The sequence below is a fragment of the Schistocerca serialis genome, chromosome 5, assembly GCF_023864345.2.
Source record: "Schistocerca serialis cubense isolate TAMUIC-IGC-003099 chromosome 5, iqSchSeri2.2, whole genome shotgun sequence".
Taxonomy (NCBI): Eukaryota; Metazoa; Arthropoda; class Insecta; order Orthoptera; family Acrididae; genus Schistocerca; species Schistocerca serialis.
Genome location: NC_064642.1, coordinates 606,478,654 through 606,489,925, shown reverse-complemented (window position 1 = coordinate 606,489,925; position 11,272 = coordinate 606,478,654). Strand labels below are relative to the sequence as shown.

Below are 11,272 nucleotides of genomic sequence, written 5' to 3'. Positions count from 1 at the left end.
AGGTCCCTTGGGTATTTTCATCGAAGATTCTGATTGCGTGAAGGCAACCCGGGTCAAAAGGTCAATTATTCGCGCAATCAGTCCGTACGTCTCCTGAACACAATCGAGAACAGACGCATCGGTGATCAATTAATAATCTCTCTCTCTTTTTAAGTCTTACTAAAAAAACGGCCACATGGGAAAGCTTTAAGTACGCAATCTGGTGTTAGGTTGCATTTTGCAAGTAAATATTACCAACCAACAGTGACAGCAAAACTATTGTCATTTACTACTATTTCTTATGCAGAATAAGCAAGTTCCTAACGCCAGAGTTTGGATGGTTGAAATGTTGGTTTTGGATGTGTTAGTCCAAGAAATTTTAGTGTTTATGTAGGTTGGATGGATTGTCAGATAAATGTTTCTGGCTCGCAATTCTCGAGTGGTTTGTACAGGACTGATGTAAAAACACCATGGTTGCTCCAGAAGCTACGTATTCCTGACTCGTGTGAGCAGGGCGGGCTGTTCTAGAAGTTAGTTCCTTCCAACGAAACATTGCAGCGGGCAGGGTGTGAGGCGCAGAGGGAATCCGAATTTGGAATGTTATGGAAGGGCTTCAGTTCCGATATTTTTCAGGTGACCAAGGTCTGAGAAAACCTCGGACAGACTGTAGGGATTTGAAATCCTTTAATTCTGGGACTATGTTGTTCGTGACACAGACGGAAAATTAAAACTTTATGTCTTTCTTTACGCACGTGGTGCATAATTTCATTGACTAAGCATTATTTTATGTCTCCTAGTACTGGAATGAGATTTTCACTCTGCAGTGGAGTGTGTGCTGATATGACACATTTTGGCAGATTAAAACTGTGTGCCGGACCGAAACTTGAACTGAGGACCTTTGCCATTCGGGGGAAAATGCTCTACCATCTTTTTTTTTTTTGTCTTTGATGTCATTGTGTTCGATAAAGTTCGTTGCGGATGTCCCATGACAGGCGTTCAAGTTCAGTGTTGAACCGTTCTCTCAGTTTTTTATTTGAGAGGGCAGCTAACCCTCTGACCGAACACCCTGAGTTACCGCGCCGGCACCGATCTGAGCTATCCAAGCACGACTCACGCCCCGTCCTCACAGGAGGACGGGGCGTAAATATTCGATGGCAATCAGCTGGCTGCAAATGGTTTCCAAGTAGCCGAACATAGTCATTTAGTCAATGACCAGTTCAGCTGGACCATAAAATCCACTCCATTCCATGTAAATACAGCCCATACCATTATGGAACCACCATAATCTTGAAACTTCCTGGCAGATTAAAACTGTGTGCCGGACCGAGACTCGAACTCGGGACCTTTGCTTTTCGCGGGCAAGTGCTCTACCTTACCCGCGAAAGGCGAAGGTCCCGATTTCGATCCTCGGTACGCCATACAGTTTTAATCTGCCAGGAAGTTTAATATCAGCGCACACTCCACTGCAGACTGAAAATCTCATTCTGGAAACATCCCTGAGGCTGTGGCTAAGCCATGTCTTCACAGTATCCTTTCTTTCAGGAGTGCTAGTTCTGCAAGGTTCGCAGGAGAGCTTCTGTAAAGTATGGAAGGTAGGAGACGAGGTACTGGCAGAAGCAAAGCTGTGAGAACGGGACGTGAGTCATGCTTGGGTAGCTCAGATGGTAGAGCACTTACCCGCGAAAGGCCAAGGTCCCGAGCTCGTGTCTCGGTGCGCCACACAGTTTTAATCTGCCAGGAAGTTTCACATCCTAGTACTATTCATCTACATAGCAGTACATTTAAATTCTGTGTGAAATGAGTAAGTGGACGAGCGGATAGTGAGGTGGTGCACTGCTGTTTTAATTGCAGTCTCGCCTTCTGCAGTGTTGTCACCAAATGGCAATTACGCGCTGTATTTAGGCAGCCACTGTAACATCGTTATTCGCAGAAAAAAATCCCTGCGCGTTGCAGGCCTGAGTCACCCGCAGTGCGCTCACGAGGAAGCGGCAGTCGGCTGCCTGTGTGGCGACCTCGAAGGCGAGGCTGTAGTGCGCAGTCGCAGTGGGAGCGGACGCGTTGGCTGGCTGCGTGGGGACGCCCCTGCAAGGTGAGCGGGCCAGTGGCAGCGCGCGACCGGTCCCTACGGGCGAGGCGGCGCACACTACCGCACTACTTGCCTTGCGGCCTCGCCGCCAGCACTCGCTCTCAGATGCGAACAGGGAAATTCCCAGGTTCTGTGACGTATCTTTCACGTGGCGTCCCTCTCACTCGATATATCATTCGGGTAGACAAGCAACTGTTTAGTACGTCTACGCAGTGAAGCAAGCTGATGCTCTGTCCTAGGTGGCAGCACAGAGTATGTCACAGCTGTGAAGACTGACACTTGAGCGGAGATAGAATATGTTGCCGCGTCTGCGGAGAGCGGGAAACTTCACGTAGTTTTCTGATCTGACATTCGTTGGCTTCGCAAGGCCTCAAACGGACTGTTACATTGCAGCCTGTCCTATACCTTGGGCTTGGCGAAGGGTGAATATGTCTCCACACAAAGGTTTCTTTCCACCACGCGAGTTAATAAGAGATGATATTGATCCCCCATGGTTCGCAAAACGGGTCAGAACAATGGTGCAGAAACAGCGAAGAGACACGCCAAATTTAAAAGAACGCAGAATCGCCAAGATCGTCGAAGTTTTTCAGAAGCACGAAATTAAGCGCGTAAGTCACTGCGAGATGCTTTTAATAGTTTTCACAACGAAACTCTGTCTCTAAATCTGGCAGACAACCCAAGGAGATTCTCGTCATATGCAAATGCATATGCAGCAAGATAAGAACGGAAATGGTGATGTCTTGAATGAGAGTGCCACCAAACCAAAGTTACTAAAAACGGTTTTCCGATACTCTATCACCAAAGAAGCGAAGAAGACGAAGTAAATATTCTAGAATTTGAATCCAGAAACATGTAAGTAAATATCCTCAGTGAAGCGAAGCAGCTTAAATCACTTAACACAGGCAAGGCCTCCAGTACAGACTGTATAACAGTGAGGGGTTGTTTCTAGAGTACGCTGCTACGATAGCTCCATACCTAGGAATCTTCGAAATATCCACACCTGAAGACTGGAATGTTGTACAAGTCACACCAGTACCCAAGAAAGAAAATAGGAGTAATCCGTTGAATTGTAGACCCATATCATAAACTGGAGCAGGATTTTTGAACATGTATTGTGTTCGAACGTTTTGAATTACCACGAAGAAAACGATTTATTGACAAATAGTTAGCACAAATTCAGAAAATATCGTTCTTGTGAAACACATCTCGCTCTTTATTCTCACCACTATCAACGAGGGATGTCAAATTTACTGCAGATATTTAGATTTACAGCCTCAGATGTCGTGAGGAAAGGGGATACTCAGAGACCTCTTTCGGCAGATATTTAGATTTACAGCCTCAGATGTCGTGAGGAAAGGGGATACTCAGAGACCTCTTTCGGCAGATATTTAGATTTACAGCCTCAGATGTCGTGAGGAAAGGGGATACTCAGAGACCTCATTCGGCGCCGGAATTTTCGGTAGCCTTGGTCACAAGAAAAATGCATATACTTTGAACGTGTTGAAGGCAATCCACCAGATTGTCAGGTAGCATATAGTTCATTGCGAGTTTCAGTTCGGTGGAAATGATTAACGTCATTGGTAGCAGCTGCTGTCTTTTTTTACAAATATTTATTGTAACAGTCTCAGCTGGAATTCATCACTAAATGATAAATAGTTTCCATAACTTAACAATGCCCTTCAGACCTGTAAATTAAAATAAACCATCAATAATGAGATGAGAGTGATAATATTCTTCTCGGGTATGCAGCCGGATCATAACGTCTTCATGACACAATATTTCCGCGGTCCAACTGGCCTCCATCTTCAGGTGAGAGTGCTGGTACACGATCTCGCCGGAACTCACTTCGCAGCGCAAACGGCGGCCCCTATATAGGCCGCAGAAGACCCACAACGCGTGCGCGAGAAGGTGCCGTAACTGCCCTCTAGCGCAGTAATTAAATTTTTTTTTAAATATTTTAATTTTTGACAGCGATATCTCGATTTCGCCTGTTTCCACCACTGGCGGCGCGGTATGTTTACTGCGCTAGAGGGCAGTTACGGCACCTTCTCGCGCACGCGTTGTGGGCCTTCTGCGGCCTATACAGGGTGTTACAAAAAGGTACGGCCAAACTTTCAGGAAACATTCTTCACACACAAATAAAGAAAAGATGTTATGTGGACATGTGTCCGGAAACGCTTAATTTCCATGTTAGAGCTCATTTTAGTTTCTTCCACCTACGCTCAATGGAGCACGTTAACATGATTTCATACGGGATACTCTACCAGTGCTGCTAGAACATGTGCCTTTACAAGTACGATACAACACGTGGTTCATGCACGATGGAGCTCCTGCACATTTCAGTCTAAGTGTTCGTACGCTTCTCAACAACAGATTCGGTGACTGATGGATTGGTAGAGGCGGACCAATTCCATGGCCTCCACGTTCTCCTGACCTCAACCCTCCTGACTTTCATTTATGAGGGCATATGAAAGCTCTTGTCTACGCAACCCCGGTACCAAATGTAGAGACTCTTCGTGCTCGTATTGTGGACGGCTGTGATATAATACGCCAGTCTCCAGGGCTGCATCAGCGCATCAGGGATTCCATGCGACGGAGGATGGATGCATGTATCCTCGCTAACGGAGGACATTTTGAACATTTCCTGTAACAAAGTGTTTGAAGTCACGCTGGTACGTTCTGTTGCTGTGTGTTTCCATTCCATTATTAATGTGATTTGAAGAGAAGTAATGAAATGAGCTTTAACATGGAAAGTAAGCGTTTCCAGACACAAGTTCACATAACATATTTTCTTTCTTTGTGTGTGAGGAATGTTTCCTGAAAGCTTGGCCGTACCTTTTTGTAACACACTGTATAGCGGCCGCCGTTTGCGCTGGGAAGTCAGTTCCGGCGAGATCGTGCACCAGCACTCTCACCTGAAGATGGCGGCCAGTTGGACCGCGGAAATATTGTGTCATGAAGACGTTATGATCCGGCTGCATACCCGAGAAGAATATTATCAATTATTACGCCGGGAAAGCCTTCGTAGTCACATGAGATGAAAGTGTTGTAGCTTGGAATACTTTTCAGACGCACACCTCTAGCCAGCTCTGTAATTTTCAAGTGATGGCATTCATTTTTACTGTGATTTAGTTTCTTTCTGCAATTCCAAAAAATTACTTGAGAAAAGTTAGGTTTTTCCAAATGTGAAAAAATGTTCCAAACTACAAAATGGTGGTGTACCTAGAAACAAATATTCTGTGAAATTTAAAAGTGTTGCAGTTTTTAAAATCTTGTTAATACTGTACTTGATACTCTACATGTTAATTAATACCCTTTTAGGTAGCAATAGTAAGTAATAAATTAAATAGAAATATTATGAAACACAAGTTACTAATTAAATGTATTTTGAAACTGAAGGTATTTAAAATTAACTCAGTTTTCCACAACCAAAATATTTAAAATTGTTAAGATGTTAAGGAAACTCGGTTCATTCGCAAATACATGTTTCATGGTACTTTTTCAAGCAACAAGCTGGTGCACGGCTGACGAAGTACGGCAGCTATTTAACTAGTTCTGAAAACATATAGAATATTACATACGATAAAATTATGTAACTAAAACATGAACAATCTCTTCCCAAAAGCTATTATGTGTTATACAGCTCTTAAAAGTCTATTAATCAAACTATTTAAAATGCTGCACAAAATACAAGCTCATGTCTCACAACAACAAACACAATATAAAACAGAGGAAGCTCTTAAGCGTTCTTTTGTGCCTAAACCTATACATGATTCTAAAATCAGTCGCTAGATTGAAACACCGACAAGAAAACGCCATATATTCGTAGCTACACTATCTCCACGGTACGAGACTCGCTCTCACCTATATAAGCAGACTGAAAATATTTACAGTCCTTCAGCTTGTATCTAGTTAGTCCCAGGTTGCGAAAAGTCATAATTGTTTGCAAAAGAAGTCAGTCATAAACTGTAAAATAAGGAGAACAGTTCTGTATCACGTGTGTAACAGCATTCAGTGGTATTCAACATATTACTAATGTATGGAGTAAAGCATTTTATTTCAAGCAGGCACCTGATCGGACTTGATATTTCAATATTATAAATGAGATTAGATCTCAGAAATTGAGCTCAATCTTTGTATCTCCATTAACTGTGAAAGAAATTTTCGACTCTTTGTGAAACTAATAGTAATTATGTACATTTCTACTTCTTCTTTTTTAAGCACTGGTGATATAAAGCTGTATTATTCCCGTAACTTGTATTTTGCGTTAAATAATAATACTGTTTGAATTATTTCATTTTATTTTGAAGCCTGTACTCCCATGTAATTAAGTGGGTTTTATGTAGTTCTTGCCATATCATAAGGAACATTGCATAGTACTCCTTAACAACTTGCCACTGTATGTGGCCTATGGAACCACCGTCTGTAAATGCCACCTTGGAGGGGATTGGTAACAGCATACACTACAATATTTTACCACGTAGAGCACTATCTTGTGTTATTCGTCTATATGCTCCTACCCATCATAGTGCTTTAGTAAACACTCGTCGCCAGTTTTGTACAGGCCTCGTCGCTACTGCTGTGGGGGTCGAGTTTCCACTGTCCTCGCTGTAGTCAGAGTTTGTGAAACAGCTTCTGGTGCAGTACGCCGCTAAGACAATTCCTTCCTGCCACTATTACATAGCTATGCACCAGGGTCAGGTAACAGGATAGAAGAACGAAGGTTCTACAACACTCCATCAAATTAGTAACAAAGTCGCACCCTTCAGTGGCTGAGTGCAAATAATCGTAGGTAAACTTCATAGTATATAGCAAATGTAATTCACAACAACTGTCTGTTCACTTCTAACGGTTCACTAAACAACGTTCCCTGTCTAAATCAGCCCTGGACGACGATTTGTATGTAACAAGGTGAGCGGGAGCTGCTCTTCTATCTTCCGAGAAGGGTTCCGTCAGTTGTCGTCCGGTCATTGGCGAACTTGTAAGTAGGCTGTGGCTGTTTGGGTTTTTATGTTGGTAACCTCACCTAGCGCTCTGTACGAAAATCACTGGCTGTGCTGTGTGCAGTCTGTGGCTGGTTTGCATTGTTGGAATTTGCTATTGTAGTGTTGGGCAGTTGGCTGTTAACAGCGCGTAGCGTTGCGCAGTTGGAGGTGAGCCGCCAGCAGTGGTGGATGTGGGGAGAGAGATGGGAGAGTTTTGAGAGCGAATGATCTGGACGTGTGTCCATCAGAGACAGTAAATTTGTAAGACTGGATGTCATGAACTGATATATATATTATGACTTTTGAACACTATTAAGGTAAATACATTGTTTGTTCTCTAGCAAAATCTTTCATTTGCTAACTATGCCTATCAGTAGTTAGTGCCTTCAGTAGTTTGAATCTTTTATTTAGCTGGCAGTATTGGTGCTCGTTGTATTGCAGTAGTTCGAGTAACGAAGATTTTTGCGAGGTATGTGATTCATGAAAGGTATGGGTTATTGTTAGTCAGGGCCATTCTTTTGTAGGGATTATTAAAAGTCAGATTGCGTTGCGCTAAAAATATTGTGTGTCACTTTAAGGACATTCAATTTATAATTTTTCGAAGGGGACGTTTCATAAACTGTACTCGGCAGGCAGATGGCCGACGCGAAGTAGATATCTTCATCCTCAGAGCCGCCCGTGGCGCTGGTGGAACTCGCGCAAGTGGCGAGTCTATATGGCACTGACACCAGATCGCAGCTTTGCGCCTGTGGTACCTTTGCCCTGGCTGTGTCTTGTTCCGATGACACGGCAAATGCAACAATCTGACACTGACCGGCGCTTCAGAAAACATTTACTATCGGTCTAATGTTCATAAATTCACGTTTCGTCTGGGTATACCACAGTCTGATTAATGCTGATTCTTCTTCTTCATAAACAAAATCCTTGTAGTGCGCCTTTTTTCCTAACGTTGTCGTCTCGAACATACGCATGACGACTGGTTCATTCAGGTATCTTCTAAAACAAAATGCCATAGGCAGAAAAATTTTACCCAGAGTTTCCTTGACAGCTTTGAAGGAGAATTCTCAACGATAAGTAAAGCGTTAAGTTGGCATTTCTTTCTGTTGTTCATAATACCGTAGGAATTCCTGCCCAATTTGACATTTATCGGTATCGTCAGTGGGGTAGTTTCTGTGTGCACTGATTCCGTACTTCTCTTGGGTGATCATAACCTGCTAAGCATCGTGTTCTTCCTATTGTAGTTTACACACCATCGTAAAATTCAGTTTCAACACTTCTCTTGCACGTTCAGTCGCATTTCTATCAGCATTGCCACTCCCTTCTCCGTCTCAATGTGAATTTAATTTCGTTCGCTGCAAGCCGTCGCGAACACTTTCCATGCTCGCACTGCCGCACAACAACGCGTGCTATATTGATCTGGAACGTGGATGCATCTAGTCATGTGGCCAAGTTACTTCCACAAGTGCCGGACCTACGATTCGCTTTGTGGACTAACTCAAATAGGAAAGCTACGAAAAAAGTTTGAATCTCGGTTCCAACGAGAGATGAAAATGTCGACTAACATCACTAAAAAAATAAAAAAAAAATAAAATAAAACCATTATCTGATCAAAATATCCGGACGCTCTTATCACCACCCCAAAACACTAGTTGTCACGAGAGCGAACTCTCTAGTATAACGCAGGGATTATTACGTTTTCAGTAGAGAAGCGGTAATGGCAAAACTGGTGGGACAGGAAAGCTCGGTTACATGGTAGTGGTCTAGTCATTATGGTCAGTCCAACCCTTCTAAAGCTGTCCAAGTCGACTGTAGGCGACGTGATTGTGAAGCGCAAACGCGAAGAAACAATCACAGCTAAACCAAGACCAATTAGATGTCATGCACTGCCAGTAAGGAACCGTCGTTCATTGCAGAGGGTGGGTGTAAAAAATCTCACGAAGTCATTGGAAGGTAGCATTCATAAGATCCAAAATGCTTCCAGTAGTCCAGTTAGGACAATGTGCGTAAGTAGTTAGAAAGAATGTGATAAAATGGTCGGGCAGTTCGTCATAAGCCACACATTACTTAAGTCAGTGAATCCATTGTCGAAGCGAGAAATTTGGAGCGATGAATAACGCTATACGCTCTGGCTATCTGATGGAATGATTTGGGTTTGTCGAATGGAGAATGTCACCCGCCATCTTACGTACCACTAAATGAAGTACTGAGGTGATTTTGCGGTAAGGGGGTGTTTTTCTTGATTAGAGTGTGGTTCCCTTATTGCGTTTAAGAAACCGCTAAATGTGGAAGGATATGAAGTCACTTTGCAGCTCTGTGTACTGTGTACATTACAGTAACAGTTCTTAAGCTATGAATCTATCATTATGACAGTGCACCCTTACATAAGGCAGCACATAGCTATCAAAAAATTACAGCGGTTTGTGGAAGATAACATGGAGAGCCTAGAGTCTCAACTGTCAATGATCGATCGTATAAGACAGTATTGTTCGCATTGCAGAAAATTAAAAGCATAAGGCGGGTAGTCTTGATGATGCTTTTTCACCACATTTCTCAATTTTTTGTCCACCTTTGTGGACAACACCAGAAATGGTCTGGCCTGCCCAGAGTCCCGATCTGAACCCCGCGTAATGCCTTTGGGCTGAGTTGGAAAGTCGACTTCCCTCCAGACCCTAGTATCCAAGACCACTACCTTCTCTCGTTTCGGCGCTTGAGGAAGAATGGACTGTCATTCATCCATAGACATTCACATACTTCATTCAAAGGGACCAAGCACAGTTCAGGCGGCCATGAAAGCGAAGGGTGGAGAGACACTATTAAAATCCAATAATAGGTCTCCAGACATTTTTGATAGGGTAGTATGTTAGTATGGCAACTGGCTGTTCAGCACGGATCATCTCCTACGACATTTCACTAAATCAAGCGCATAGCTATCTAAAAATTACAGCGGTTTGTGGAAGATAACATGGAGAGCCTAGAGTCTCAACTGTCAATGATCTATCGTATAAGACAGTATTGTTCGCATTGCAGAAAATTAAAAGCATAAGGCGGGTAGTCTTGATGATGCTTTTTCACCACATTTCTCAATTTTTTTTTATTTTACGCGTCTAGTTCCGTAGGACCCAATTGAGGAGCAAATCGCCAAGGTCATGGAAGACAAGCCATATGTTTACGTAAACGCAACCAACAATATAACATAGGAATCACCTTAATTTTTCAAGGAACTCCTCTACAGAATAGAAGTACTCGCCCCTGAGGAAACTCTTCAGTTTCGTTTTGAAAGAGCGTAGATTACCGCTAAGATTTTTAAATTATTGTCGTAGCTTATCGAAAATGTATGCAGCAGTATACTGCACAAGAGTCAAGGAAGTGCGATCCAATTGCTGATTGGATTTCTCTCTAGTATTAACTGAGTGAAAAAAGTTGATATTGTTAACAAGAAACGGCAATAGAGAATGTACATACTGAGGGGCCAAAGTGAGAATACACAGACTAGTGAACAGGGGTCGCAAGAGGTTCGCGAGCTAACACCACTTATTGCCTAAACTGCCCGTTTCTGAGACAAAAATATCCTTTGAGAATGGGAAGATTTACCCCAAAATATAATAGCATACGACATAAGCGAATGACAATAAGCAAAGTAGACAACTTTTCGTGTCGTAGTATCACTTATTTCTGATACCATTCGAGTATTAAAAATGGTAGCATTAAGTCTTTGAAAAAAATCCTGAATGTGGGCTTTCCATGACAGTTTACTACATAGTAAACTGTCATCTGAAAACCATGAAATTGGAAATGCCAAGTTTCACTAATCACATGCCCATTCTGTGAAATTAAAACGTCGGGTTTTGTTGAATTGTGTGATTGAAACTGTAAAAACTGAGTCTTGCTGTGATTTAGCGTTAGCTTATTTTCTGTGTAATAAGATGCATTGTTCACGTAGCACGATGGTCGATTGTATGTTGCTGTGTCCAAAACTGATAGTATCAGCAATGTCTTCCACAACAAATCATTAACCCCTTGCGCTCCGTAAGGCAGACACAGGGCGGCTCCGCGCGCTCTTATTTAAATCGCCGCCGCCTGGGCGGCAGTGCACCGCAGAGATTTGCGCAGATCTCTTTGTGGAAACAATGTGGCCGTTGGCCAACAATTGGGGTATACATTAAAACAAAATGTGTGCTTTCCTTCATATATTTACGTAAGCTTTTACAGTACAAAACTTTCC

At 42.8% G+C, this 11,272-nt stretch overlaps 1 long non-coding RNA gene across 1 annotated transcript in view; it reads left to right on the top strand.

Annotated features, from left to right (window-relative positions):
• Positions 1-1,942: 1,942 nt before the first annotated feature.
• Positions 1,943-11,272, top strand: part of LOC126481686 (uncharacterized) — a 35,067-nt gene continuing 25,737 nt past the window's right edge. The window contains exon 1 of the long non-coding RNA XR_007587615.1: positions 1,943-2,068. This is a non-coding gene — a long non-coding RNA (uncharacterized LOC126481686). The remainder of the gene's footprint in view (positions 2,069-11,272) is intronic.